Source organism: Chiloscyllium plagiosum, unplaced genomic scaffold (genome assembly GCF_037043375.1).
Source record: "Chiloscyllium plagiosum isolate Xiang-an unplaced genomic scaffold, Cpla_swu_hap1 HiC_scaffold_30, whole genome shotgun sequence".
In the NCBI taxonomy this organism is placed as follows: Eukaryota; Metazoa; Chordata; class Chondrichthyes; order Orectolobiformes; family Hemiscylliidae; genus Chiloscyllium; species Chiloscyllium plagiosum.
In genome coordinates this window covers 53,341,732-53,356,139 of record NW_028270168.1, presented here as the reverse complement: position 1 = coordinate 53,356,139, position 14,408 = coordinate 53,341,732, and the positions used below count along the sequence as shown (strand labels likewise).

General features: G+C 43.3%; 1 protein-coding gene across 1 annotated transcript in view; it reads right to left on the bottom strand.

Moving 5' to 3' along the window:
* kcnq4 (potassium voltage-gated channel, KQT-like subfamily, member 4) overlaps positions 1 to 14,408 on the bottom strand; it is a 789,375-nt gene that overhangs the window by 737,949 nt on the left and 37,018 nt on the right. The window lies entirely within an intron of this gene.

Genomic DNA, 14,408 nt, shown 5'->3' with positions numbered 1-14,408 from the left:
AGCATAACACTTACTTAAAACTTTTCAGCACATTAGTTCAACATAATCTGCCATAATGCCTTTCTTTAATTAGCCTGCATTTGTCATAAACCTAACTATGTTAGATCAGTGAATATCTAGTTTAGAAGTGGAATTGGAGAATCTAGATCAATGAGGAGAGAATTTGTATTTATGTGTGTTATCTGCTGACCTGGGAAGTTCCAAAGTATATGACTAAAAACCAAACACATTTGAATTGTAGCCATGGGAAGTGTGGCAGACAATCTGTGCACAGCTAACAGAGTATTAAATGGTACAGCAGTCTCAATAGACCAATAGACCTCTGTTTACATGCAGAGGGAGGCTTGATGCCACAACTTTCAGATAAGGAGATCTTAGTGCTATCTATTAAGCCATAGCTACCTTGTGACATGGGTGTGCTGTGCAGCAGATGCCAACAAAATAGAGATACAGCAATTCCAAATTGAATAACACGTGTAATCCAGATGGAATGATAATGGAATTTCTAATTACAACATTAGTCTTGTGATGATGTTATGGCTTTAAGAGATGTATTTTGTCCTAGTGTTTTTATGAACAAAGGTTGAGACAGAGGTATTGAGCTGTATGTTTGAAGCCAATACAGTAAACAGCTTGTGAGGCCTTGGAGCTTTTCTTTTAAAGTTGGAACAATAGAAGCAAACTGAATGGGTGAAGTCAAACTCCCACAGAACCAGAATTTTTAGTGTTACCTTTCTCCAGTTGCTGGGGTCTTGAGGCTAGGTATGGAAACTCTTATTCCTCTCTCTGTTACAGCTAAAAGCTTGGATTCTCTTCCTGCTGTTAGAATTGCGCGTGAGGCCATCTATTTTACTGAGTTTGCCTTTGCCAAGGGTGTGTAAATGGGATGTTACTATATTGGAATAGTTTAGTAGTAGTAGTTAGTATATCTATTATTCTGTTAAGCATTTTGATAGTTACAGTTAAGACAATCCTTTAATTTTTATTTTGTCTGCATTTTATCTGTGGTGTAAAAATAAAGCATGTTTTGCGAAACGTCAAGTAGTTTGACTAATCAAATTGCATCTGGAATGCACTTACCTTTAAAATAAGAAAATGTTAGGGTCTAGACTATCTCCTCAATATATTTTGAGAATTCATAAATGTGTTTGGTCTGGTCCACAACAAAGTGGCAGCTCTTGTCGGGATATAAATCTCCAATTCGAGGTTGGGTTTAGGATTATTCGATTCAAAGACAAAGTGTGTGGTGAGTGTTATTGCTTTTTCTTCCTAGTGTTGCATTCGATTGGTTTAACCAGGATGTGTCTTGTGTAATAACAGTTCTTTCTGTTGCTAAGTGTTTATTGGGGGTGGAAGTCATTTCAGGCTTTCTTACAGGAAGTGAGCAAGACAAAGCTTTTGGAATTGGGAAACAAGTTGGAGTTGGAGTTGCCTGTGTCTGTGAACAAAATTAAAAGCCACACAACACCAGGTTATAGTCCAACAAGTTTATCTGGAAGCACAAGCTTCTGTTCCTTCATCAGGTAGCCAGTCTTTGAGGAAAAGGGAAATAATTGTAACAATAGCTCTACATTTCCAATTACCAAGAGTGCAATCAGAATTATTGGAGGCTGCTAAAATTAAATTGCACATGAAGCAGTTTGAGTTAGAGACGATGGCAAGGGAAAAGAAAAGGAAAGAACAGCCCTGGCTGAAAAAAAAAGGAAAAGAGAAAGGAAAATGAAACAATTTAAACTGGTATTGAAAGCAAAGGGGAAAAAAAAGGAAAGGATGGCCTTAGCAGAAGAAAGGAAGAAAGAGAGAATTTTTGAACGTCAAATGTTGGAACTGAGAACTCAAAGTCGAGTTAGAGGTGAAAGGTTGGAGTAATAATTAGTATCGTAATGGAGAACAATCCCATTGTAGCCAAAGACCTGATCGGGATCTATTTAAACATGTCCAAGCGTGGCTAAAATTTAACGAGAAGGATGTAAAAGCATTTTTCATTTCATTTGAGCAAATAGCTAATTAAATGAAGTGGCCAGTGACCATGTGAATATTGTTGATCCAAACAAAGCTAGTGAGGTATTCACATCAGTTTCAGAGAAGGAATCTGGGGAGTGTAATGAGGTGAAAAAAGCCATTTTAAGTGCACATGAGTTAATACCACAGTTCTACAGACATTTTAGGAATCTAAGGAAGGAACCTAATCAAATGTATATAGAGTTTGAAAGGATCAAACAAATTAATTTTGATAGGTGGATAAGGGCATTGAACGTAGATCAAATATGTGATGCTCTTAGAGAGACAGTTATTTTAGAGGAGTTCAAAAATTCTGAAATAATGAGAACTCATGTGAAAGAGCAGAGAGTTAAAAGTGCAAGATTAGCAGTGGAAATGGCAGGTGACCATGAGTAGGTTCATAAATCTAAGTTTGGCTTCTGACATCAATTTCAATCTGTGAGGGATAGAAATTGGAGAAAAGAGAAATCTTCAAGTGGTAAGGGATAAGGAGATCTCATTGAAGATTACAAAGATAGTTTACCACAGGGTAAAAAGGAAACCCATGAGAGGGAAAGAGAAGTGAAAAAAACTCAAGTGTTTTCGTTATAATAGAGTAGGCCACATGAAGTTGCAGTATTGGCAGTTTCGATAAAGCACTGGGAAGACGGGTTTGGGAAAACACGATAAACCAGTGAGTTTAGTTGAAGTGGTAAATGAAAGCACAGGAGGATGAGAAATGGGCAGACATTCATCAAGTTGTATTAACAGAGAGTTATAGAAAGGAGGTGTTGTGGATAGCACATGAGTTACCAATAGGAGGTCATTTGAGAGTCAGGAAAACTCAAGCTAAAATACAAAAACATTTTTATTGACCTGGACTGTGTAAGGATGTGGTTGAATTTGGCTGGTATGTCATACATGTCAGGTAATTGGAAAATGTTACGCAGTGAGAAAACCAGCACCCTTGATACCCATTCCCGCATGGAGGAACCTTTTACAAGAGTTTTAATTGATTGCATTGGACCCCTTCCGAAAACAAAAAGTAGGAATCAGTATTTCTTGACCATAATGGATATGTCTTCTAGAATTCCTAGAATTCACCATTACACTTTTCATGGAATAAATACTGGTCTTGCCAGTGTGAACGTTGATGTAGAATTGGTGTCATGTTTGAGTCAGACTGGGTAAGACTGCTTTCCCTAAATATTTTAACACAGTCACTTACACTGATATCAACCTTTTACTTCCAGTTAGTTTAAACTGAATTATAGTTTCTCAAATTAAAATGGTAGAATTTAAACTGATGATTCAGGGTTGTTAGTTCAGGAATACTAATTCAGCCAATGCCAGTCATTCCTAAAAACCAACTGAGACTGCACAGTTATGGTGTCCTTTTTAATAGAGAGATTTTGCTGTCTTGGTCAATGAGGTACCTCGATTCTCTGAAGGACATGGGCGGGGAGTATCTTATTCAGTTAATCGAATGCCGGATAACACAGTTAGACAAGCATCGGAACCTTGCAATCTTGTTTGGATAATCCGAAATTCGGTTAATTGAATGCCAGATACTCAAGGTTCCTCTGTATACTGCTTTCAAGTGAGACAAGAAGGAACTTTCCTAAAACACCCAATTAGGAATATAAAATAACATGGAAAGTGGATTCAGCGCAGAGTATGCAACAAAACTCTTTGAAAGTTGGGGCAGAGAAGCAATGAGCTGTTTGGAAGAATGAAAGCACTGGAAGCAAGAAAATCCCAATGGGAGTGAATAACAGTCAAGTGACTAAGTGGAAGTCAATCTGATTCAGATCTACCTTTCATGCATTTGGATAGACTGAAGATCAACCTGGCTTTCAGATGGAGCAAGGAGGAAGAGAGAAGGGCTGCTATTGCATGAAGGGTTAAATGTAGAATCAACAGCATGGATCCCTGGCACAGCCCGGAGATAAAAACAACTTATATATATACACATATAAATAATTTTTTGTATTATGAATTTGTTTTCGCTGAGTTACCATGGTGAGAATTCCCACGTTGTTTATACAATGAATTATAATAAATCAGGTTGGTACTGGGAATTTTGAAGCAGCTTTTATTTTCTCTGCTGTTCAGACTCTCATCTTCTGCTACCTCCCTCCCTCACTTTCTCTCTCTATCACTCTCTCTATCACTCATAAGGTCTGATCTTTAATTATTGACCAGCTGAGGGAGGAATATCATTGACATTTAAGATGATATAATTTGCCAAGAATTCTCCTGGGCACACAGTCTTCCAACCACTGTCCACTTTTGTATCGTATCAATCAGTAATAATTTCAGGACTGATATCAAACAGACCAAAATGAGGCAAGTACTAACAAGAGCATCTCAGAGTTTAAAACCTTATGCTTTTGTGCAAAACTTAGCACAGTCTTAGTGAGATCTCCATTTTGATCATGATTAACTCCATATTATTACATCTCCCTCCAAATGAAATAGAAACTTGTATTTGTAAAGCACTGTTCAAAACCACAGAATCACTCAAAGTCTTTTACCCTTTGTTATGAAGATATGTCGTCTGAAATATCAACTGGATAAATATCTATACATCGGACATATATCTGTACATTGGACGTTTTCAAAAGAACACTTTGCAAATGAAAAGAGACTGGCTGCACCAGGGAAAAACGGTGCATTTGTAAAGTTGGAAGCTGCATGACTGGAGTTATTGTGGATATGGACCGGTGCTTAGGACAAGCTGTAAATAATTCATTTTTCTGAATTTAACTGTTCCTTGGCCAAAGTACTTTTAAGATAACACTGCATGTTTTTAAAAGGTTTACCCCAGACTTGGAGGTTATGTTGTGTGTTAGTTTTACAAGCAGAATAGTTGTACATATTTGCACAGCTTTAACCTTTTGCTAATAATCTTTATACTTTTGCTTGATTACGTTTTATTTGCTGTAAAGCAATCCATTGCTGTTACCTGCAGGACTTGGTTGACTATTTCCGACAGCAGGGTATTCCAACAGACAGATGTAGGCCACCCTTTTTAAATGTAACCTTTGTTGTGATCAGCAGAAGAATGCGTAAGAGGATGAAATCAGTTCACCCTTTCTAACTTGGTTATGACTTGCTGACGAAGATTAGATTAAACTCCCTACAGTATGGAAACAGGCCCTTCAGCCCGACAAGTCCATACTGACCCTCCAAAGAGGAGCACACCCAGACTCATTCCTCTACCCTACATGAACTCCTGACTAATGCGCCTAACACTACGGGCAATTTAGCATGGCCAATCCACCTAACCTGCACATCTTTTGGAACGGGGAGGAAACTGGAGCACCCAGGAGGAAACCCACACAGACACGGGGAGAATGTGCAAACTCCACACAGACAGTGACCCGAGGGTAGAATCGCCCGGGCCCCTGGCGCTGTGAGGCAGCAGTGCTAACCACTGAGCCACCGTGCTGCCAAGTTTGGAATTAGTAACTTTGGAAGTTGTTACAACCCACTGCAGTTCGGTGAATTGGTTCCCCTCTTTACAACCTCTGTGGTTGACCAAAACAATGAGTTTTTTTTGTTTAGTATGAAGCCATACCTCCCTTTAATAAAATGCAATAACCCAATGTCTGCTATTTCAGTCAGGAATCAATTATCAATGTTCATAAGGAAGAAGGAGCAAGTTTATTATGGGTTAACCCCAAGAAGATTAACAAATGTGATATTAAGCTACATGCACAAGATCCAAGTTAAAAAGGGTTAGTGTCGAGTACAAAATGATTAAAGGTATAGGCAGTTTAAAGTCCTTAGGGGGTGCTTGAGGCATAAAGGTCTTAACCAGAGACCAGTTTGTTTGTTTGATATTATGTATCCTAAGCAGCAGAGAATTTTGCAGATTTCTTAAAGTTCTTAGTGCCTAGATATCTCTCTCTAAATATTGCTGCTGCTGGATGCTTTGTCCTTTGAGAGTTAGAGAGAAAGCGAGTTTACCCAGATCTGCAGTCACAAATCCAAATCCCCAATTCTGCTAAAAGCAGTTCATTGAAATATAGGCCGTCCCAGATGGAGGTGTAGTAGGATGTTTCAGCTGGAGCTCATCCACCCCATCTGTTTATTTTTGCTCTTTTGTATTTTTTTCTCTCTTCTTTCTTCTCAGTGACATCCTGCACTCCTGACCTCAGTGCAGACTCAGACTCCCGGCCCCAGCACAGACTTGGACCCTCAGCCTTAGTGTGGACTTGGCATGGTAATCTCCTGGCCTGGCATGGTGGTCTCCAGTGGTCTTTCGGCCTGTCACTTTGGCCTGTAGGTCTGGCGTGGCATCCTCTCTGCCTGGTGTGGTGGTCTCCCAGACCAGCATGGCGGTCTCTTGACAGCCCCCCGGCCCAGCATGGTGATCTCCCAATGTGATCTGTCGGCTTTTTGGCCTGGTATATCACTGACTTGGTGGTTCGATATGTCGGCTTTTCGGTTGGGAGTGTTGGTCTCTTGACGGCCTGGTGTGACAGTCTCTCGGTGGCCCGATGTGGTGGTCTCTGAATGGCACGTGGCGGTCTCTTGGCCTGGCGTGGTGGTCTTTTGGTGACTTGTGGCGATCGTATGGCCTGGCTTGGCCTCAGCATGAATCGTAGCCCAAAGGTGATCCAAGGGCAGTTTCCTAGCCTCGAGAGCCTCAAGGTGACACCTGGCACAGTCTGGAGTCAAGACACAGTGCAGACTGGAGGCTAGGTGCCACCATGGACTGGGTTGGAAGGATTGCTGGTCTGAGCTATTTATTTCTCTATTTTCTAATTTATTCCTATGGACATTTTTTTAGTTTTCCAATTTTTTTCCCTAGACCTTTTCCTACAGATTCCCGAAGAATCTGTACCGAGATACCTTGTACCTAAGATGGCATAGTAAGGCGGGTTTTCACTGTATTATTTGAGTACATGTGTCAATAAAGCTAATTCAATTCAATTCAAGCTGTTTCGTGTTAATCTATGAACAAATTGTTTCCAACCTCAATAACTTGAGGTGTTGCTTTTCATGTTCAAAATGTAAAATGTATCATACAAGTGTAAATCAAAATAGAAGACAAGGTTTCCAAAGAGAGGTCACTGGACTTCAAACGTTAACTTTATTTCTCTCCACAAGCAACAACAATATTAGGCAGGAACTGAAGAACTGTTTAGAAGTGGCTGTTTGAGTATAAATCCATATCTGACATATGGGAGTATTTCAACCAGCAGTTGATAAGAGTTCAGGAGTGACATGTTCCTGCAAGAATGAAGGATAGGTATGGTAAGATACGTAAACCTTGGATGACCAGGGATGTTATGACTTCGGTCAAAAAGAAAATGGAAGCATATGTAAGGTTTAGGAGGATGGGAATGGACAAAGCCCATGAAGTATTTAAGGAAAGTAGCAAATAATTTAAATAAGGAATTAGAAGGGCTAAAAGGGGTCATGAAAAGTCATTAGCAAACAGGAATAAGGAGAATGCCAAGGCTTTTTCATACACATACAGATCGTTCTGCTATAATCTGCATTTCATTAACTCAAATTTGACAAATTGGGGACAATGTTTCTACAGCATAAACGTTTAGCGTGTGTATTGATTATAGTGCAATTCTGGTCCCATTAACTTAAATGGTGCTGCTATTATGCAATTTTCTTATAACACATGATTGCACAAGAACAGAACTACCACATTAAAGCAAAACTGACTTTCACACAGAGGGTGGTACGTGTATGGAATGAGCTGCCAGAGGAAGTGGTGGAGGCTGGTACAATTGCAACACTTAAGAGGCATTTAGATGGGTATATGAATAGGAAGGGTTTGGAGGGATATGGGCCGGGTGCTGGCAGGTGGGACTAGATTGGGTTGGGATATCTGGTCGGCATGGATGGGTTGGACCGAAGGGTCTGTTTCCGTGCTGTACATCTCTATGACTCTATAGCTCTCTGCACAAAAAGCAAGAGAATACCCAGGGAAAGGGTTGGCCCTCTCAAGGGCAAAGAAGGGAATTTATATGGTGGAGGATGATCTCCGGGAATCTCTAAGCCAAGTCACTATTAAAAAGGAAGAAATATTGTGAGTCCTAAAAGGTATTAGGTCCTTTTGGGATCTATCCCTGAGTAATGAAGGAGGCAAGAAAACAAATTGCTGGAGCACTGACATCTTTGTATCCTCAATGGCCCAGAGGATTGGAGGATACCAATGTTGTCCCCTTATTTAAGACGGGTACCAGGAACAATCCTGGAAATTACAGGCCTGTGAGCCTCATGTTGGTGATAGGGAAATTATTGGAAAAGATTCTCAAGGACAATATCTATGTGCATTTAGAAGTGAATGGACTTATTAGCAATAAACAGCATAGAACATAGAACATAGAACATAGAACATAGAAGAATACAGCGCAGTACAGACCCTTCGGCCCTCGACGTTGCGCTGATCCAAGTCCACCTAACCTACACTAGCCCACTATCCTCCATATGCCTATCCAATGCCCGCTTAAATGCCCATAATGAGGGAGAGTCCACCACTGCTACTGGCAGGGCATTCCATGAACTCACGACTCGCTGAGTAAAGAACCTACCCCTAACATCTGTCCTATTCCACCACCCCTTAATTTAAAGCTATGCCCCCTTGTAATAGCTGACTCCATACGTGGAAAAAGATTCTCACTGTCAACCCTATCTAAACCCCTAATCATCTTGTACACCGCTATCAAGTCACCCCTAAACCTTCTTTTCTCCAATGAAAACAGCCCCAAGTGCCTCAGCCTTTCCTCCTACAATCTTCCTACCATACCAGGCAACATCCTGGTAAACCTCCTCTGCACCCGTTCCAGTGCCTCCACATCCTTCCTATAGTATGGCGACCAAAACTGCACACAATACTCCAGATGCGGCCGCACCAGAGTCTTATACAACTGTAACATGACCTCAGGACTCCGGAACTCAATTCCTCTACCAATAAAAGCCAGTACGCCATATGCCTTCTTCACCGCACTATTTATCTGGGTGGCAACTTTCAAAGATCTGTGTACATGGACATCAAGATCCCTCTGCTCATCCACACTACCAAGTATCCGACCATTAGCCTAGTACCCCATCTTTTTGTTACTCTTACCAAAGTGAATCACCTCACACTTAGCTACATTGAACTCCATTTGCCACCTTTCTGCCCAGCTCTGCAGCTTATCTATATCCCGCTGTAACCTGCCACATCCTTCCTCACTGTCAACAACTCCTCCGACTTTCGTATCATCCGCAACCTTGCTCACCCAACCTTCTAACCCCTCCTCCAGGTCATTTATAAAAATGACAAACAGAAATGGTCCCAAAACAGATCCTTGCGGAACACCGCTAGTGACAGCACTCCAAGATGAACCTTTGCCATCAACTACTACCCTCTGTCTTCTTCCAGCCAGCCAACTCCTAATCCAAACCTCCAACTCACCTCCGTATTTTTTGCATAGTTTTGTGTGTAGGAGGTTGTCCCTCACTAACTTGATTGATTTCCTTGAGGAGATGACGAAGATGATTGATGAGGGAAAAGCGGTTGATGTTGTCCACATGGAGTTCAGTAAAACCTTTGACAAGGTCCATCACAGCAGACTGGTACAAAAGATGAAGTCACAAGGTATCAGGGTTTAGCTAGCAAGATGGATTCAGAACTGGCTTAGTCATAGGAGACAGAGAGTAGTGGTGGAAGGATGCTTTTCAGAATGGAGGGTTGTCACTAGTAGCATCCATAGAGATCAGTGCTGGGACCTCTGCTGTTCAGGATCTACATAAATGATTTGGAGGAAAACGTAGCTGGCCTAATTAGTAAGTTTGCGGGTGATACAAAAATTGGTGGTGTTGCAGATAGTGAGGGAGAATTATCAGGAGACACAGCAGGATATAGATCAGTTCATGGCACGGGCAGATTTAATCCAGACAAATGTGAGGTGATACATTTTGGAAGGTCAAGTATGGGTGGAAATTATACAGTGAATGGCAGAACCCTAAGGAGTATTGATATGCAGAGGGATCTGGATGTGCAGGACCACAGATCACTGAAGGTAGCAGTGCAGGTAGATAAGGCAGTTAAAAAAAGGCCTATGGAAGAGGCTTTGAGTTTAAGGACAGACAAGTTATGCTGCAGTTTTACAGAACTTTAGTTAGGCCACACTTGGAATATTGCATACAGTTCTGGTCACCAGAGGGTGTGGATGCTTTGGAGAGGGTACAGAAAAGGTTTACCAGGATGTTGCCTGGTATGGGGGGTTTTAACTATGAAAAAAGGTTGGATAGGTTGAGTTTATTTGCACTGGAATGCAAGAGGTTGAGGGATAACCTAATAGCAGTTTATAAGAGTGTGAACGGCATGGACAGAGTGGAGAGTACGAAGCTTTTTCCCAGGGTTGAGGGTCAATTACTAGGGGACACAGATTTAAGATATGGGCAGCAGGGGAGGGAGTGGGGTCTGCAAAAAGCTGTGCGAGGCAAATGTTTCATACAAAGGGTGGTGAGTGCCTGGAATGTGCTACCACAGGAGGTGGTGGAAACAGACTCAATGGAGGAGAAAGTGAGGTCTGCAGATGCTGGAGATCAGAGCTGAAAATGTGTTGCTGGAAAAGCACAGCAGGTCAGGCAGCATCCAGGGAACAGGAGAATCAACGTTTCGGGCATGAGCCCTTCTTCAGGAATGAGGAAAGTGTGCCAAGCAGGCTAAGATAAAAGGTAAGGAGGAAGGACTTTGGGGAGAGGCGATAGGTGGAAGAAGGTTAAGGTGAGGATGATAGGCCGGAGTGGGGATGGGGGCGGAGAGGTCAGGAAGAAGATTGCAGGTTAGGAAGGTGGTGCTGAGTCCGAGGGTTGAGATTGAGACAAGGTGGGGGTAGGGGAAATGAGGAAACTGGAGAAATCTGCATTCATCCCTTGTGGTTGGAGGGTTCCTAGGCGGAAGATGAGGCGCTCTTCCTCCAGCCGTCGTGTTGCTATGGTCTGGCGATGGAGGAGTCCAAGGACCTGCATGTCCTTGGTGGAGTGGGAGGGGGAGTTGAAGTGTTGCGCCACGGGGTGGTTGGGTTAGTTGGTCCGGGTGTCCCGGAGGTGTTCTCTGAAACGTTCCGCAAGTAGGCGGCCTGTGACCCCAATATAGAGGAGGCCACATCGGGTGCAGCGGATGCAATAAATGATGTGTGTGGAGGTGCAGGTGAATTTGTGGTGGATCTGGAAGGATCCCTTGGGGCCTTGGAGGGAAGTAAGGGGGGAGGTGTGGGCGCAGGTTTTGCATTTCTTGTGGTTGCAGGGGAAGGTGTCGGGAGTGGAGGCTGGGTTGATGGGGGGTGTGGACCTGACGAGGGAGTCACGGAGGGAGTGGTCTTTTCGGAACGCTGATAGGGAGGGGAGGGAAATATATCCCTGGTGGTGGGGTCCGTTTGAATGTGGCGGAAATGATATACGCTGTATATGGATGTTGGTGGGGTGGTAGGTGAGAACCAGTGGGGTTCTGTCCTGGTGACGATTGGAGGGGCGGGGCTCAAGGGCGGAGGAGCGGGAAGTCGAGGAAATGTGGTGGAGAGCATCGTCGACCACGTCTGGGGAGAAATTGCGGTCTTTGAAGAAGGAGGCCATCTGGGTTGTACGGTATTGGAACTGGTCCTCCTGGGAGCAGATGCGGCGGAGACGAAGGAATTGGGAATATGGGATGGTGTTTTCATAGGGGGCAGGGTGGGAAGAGGTGTAATCTAGGTAGCTGTAGGAGTCGGTCGGTTTATAGTTCCACACATTGGAACAGTCCATTTTCCGCAGCTACACTGGCATCACCCCCCACCTTTTCCTCCGCTACATCGATGACTGTATTGGCGCTACCTCATGCTCCCACGAGGAGGTTGAACAGCTCATCCACTTTACCAACACCTTCCACCCCGACCTCAAATTTACCTGGACCGTCTCAGACTCCTCCCTCCCCTTCCTAGACCTCTCCATTTCTATCTCGGACGACCAAATCAACACGGCCATTTACTATAAACCGACCGACTCCCACAGCTACCAAGACTACACCTCCTGCCACCCTGCCCCCTGTAAAAACGCCATCCCATATTCCCAATTCCTTCTTCTCCGCCGCATCTGCTCCCAGGAGGACCAGTTCCAATACCATACAACCCAGATGGCCTCCTTCTTCAAGGACAGCAATTTTCCCCCAGACGTGATCGACAATGCTCTCCACCGCATCTCCTCCACTTCTCGCTCCTCCAACCTTGAGCCCCGCCCCTCCAATCACCACTAGGACAGAACCCCACTGGTCCTCACCTACCACCCCACCAACATCCATATACATCGTATATTCCGTTGTCATTTCCGCCACCTCCAAACGGACCCCACCACCAGGGATATGTTTCCCTCCCTCCCCTATCAGCGTTCCGAAAAGACCACTCCCTCCGTGACTCCCTCGTCAGGTCCACACCCCCCACCAACCCAACCTCCACTCCCGGCACCTTCCCCTGCAACCACAAGAAATGCAAAACTTGCGCCCACGCCTCCCCCCTCACTTCCTTCCAAGGCCCCAAGGGATCCTTCCATATCCGCCACAAATTCACCTGCATCTCCACACACATCATTTACTGCATCTGCTGCACCCGATGTGGTCTCCTCTATATTGGGGAGACAGGCCGCCTACTTGCGGAACGTTTCAGAGAACTCCTCTGGGACACCCGGACCAACTAACCCAACCACCCCGTGGCGCAACACTTCAACTCCCCCTCCCACTCCACCAAGGACATGCAGGTTCTTGGACTCCTCCATCACCAGACCATAGCAACACGACGGCTGGAGGAAGAGCGCCTCACCTTCCGCCTAGGAACCCTCCAACCACAAGGGATAAACTCAGATTTGTCCAGCTTTCTCATTCCCCCTCCCCCCACCTTGTCTCAGTCCCAACCCTCGAACTCAGCACCACCTTCCTAACCTGCAATCTTCTTCCTGACCTCTCCGCCCCCACCCCCACTCCGGCCTATCATCCTCACCTTAACCTCCTTCCACCTATCGCATTTCCAACGCCCCTCCCCCAAGTCCCTCCTCCCTACCTTTTATCTTAGCCTGCTGGGCACACTTTCCTCATTCCTGAAGAAGGGCTCATGCCCGAAACGTTGATTCTCCTGCTCCTTGGATGCTGCCTGACCTGCTGCGCTTTTCCAGCAACACATTTTCAGCTCTTGACTGGGTGGACTAGCTTTTAGATAAAATGTTAACTTCAGTTCAAATGATTCCATTTATTTCATGTTGGTTTCATGATGCTTTGGCTAACCTGTATCGTCAGCTGATCTTGCGGTAATTTTAAGTCAGTGTTTTTCCCCTTGTTGAAACCATTTCAGTCCCTGAAATTCATAGATTTTAGAATCACATGATGGAATTCAAAATCAAGAAATAAGTCAGTCTGCGTTTTTATCACACAATGCCAAAGTGTGGTCACTGTTGTAATATGGGAAATGTGGCATTCATGTATAATTTGTTACATATTTACTCTTATTTACCGGGAAATATGCTGTATATTTACCCCGTATAAGCTAGATATTACACTATGTATTTACAAGATAAGACACTGTATATTTACCCCACATGTACTAAGTAATATGAAGCATACTTAGAAAATATTTTTCTGTTTTTTTGTTGTGGCTTATAATATGGAGGCATTGTTGAGGGCGACTATCATTGTCTATCATGGTTATCATTCATTATTATGGCTATTGTTAGTACTTAAGGTTATCATTTATCATACCTGTAAGGAGTCTTGACTTACCCCTGTTTATATTTTCAATTGACTCCCAGTTTTAATGTGAAAATCATAACACTCTTTAATTGTTTTACAACTGTTTCTATTTCTCCCCTTGAGTATCATGGCTTGCATAGTGAGATGCATTGACGTTCATCTCACTGTATTTGAGGAATGAGGAAATTAATTTCCATTGGAAACTCTTTCCCAATTACATCATAAAACGACTTAACAACCTTCAGAGGCTTTCACACTTCAACTATTGAATAATTGTAAAAGCAGTTTGTGTGTCTAAATGTTTAGATGTGTTACAAACACAATGCACAATGGGGAAGCTTACAGCAAACTTTTACTTAACTTGAGTCAACTTTGTAAATCATACCTCAGTGTGGACTCTTCCTCATTCAAAATTGGGTTATATTTCAAGACAGCTGGAAGGTACAGGCAAATTATTGAGCTATCTCTTGTACCTCAGTTTAAATCAAGACACTCTGGAGCATGAAAATCCTTTTTCGGTACTATTTTCTGCAAATGTGCAGAAGTTTTAACTCAAGTAGGTTATTGACTGGTGTCCACAATATAAAGAAGTTCACACCATGCCTGTATTGCCAATCTATCCCTGAAATGGCACACACAAATGGTGTTTAGAGTGGTCTCGAGAGACAAAGATCAGGGAAGCACCTTGACAGAATTG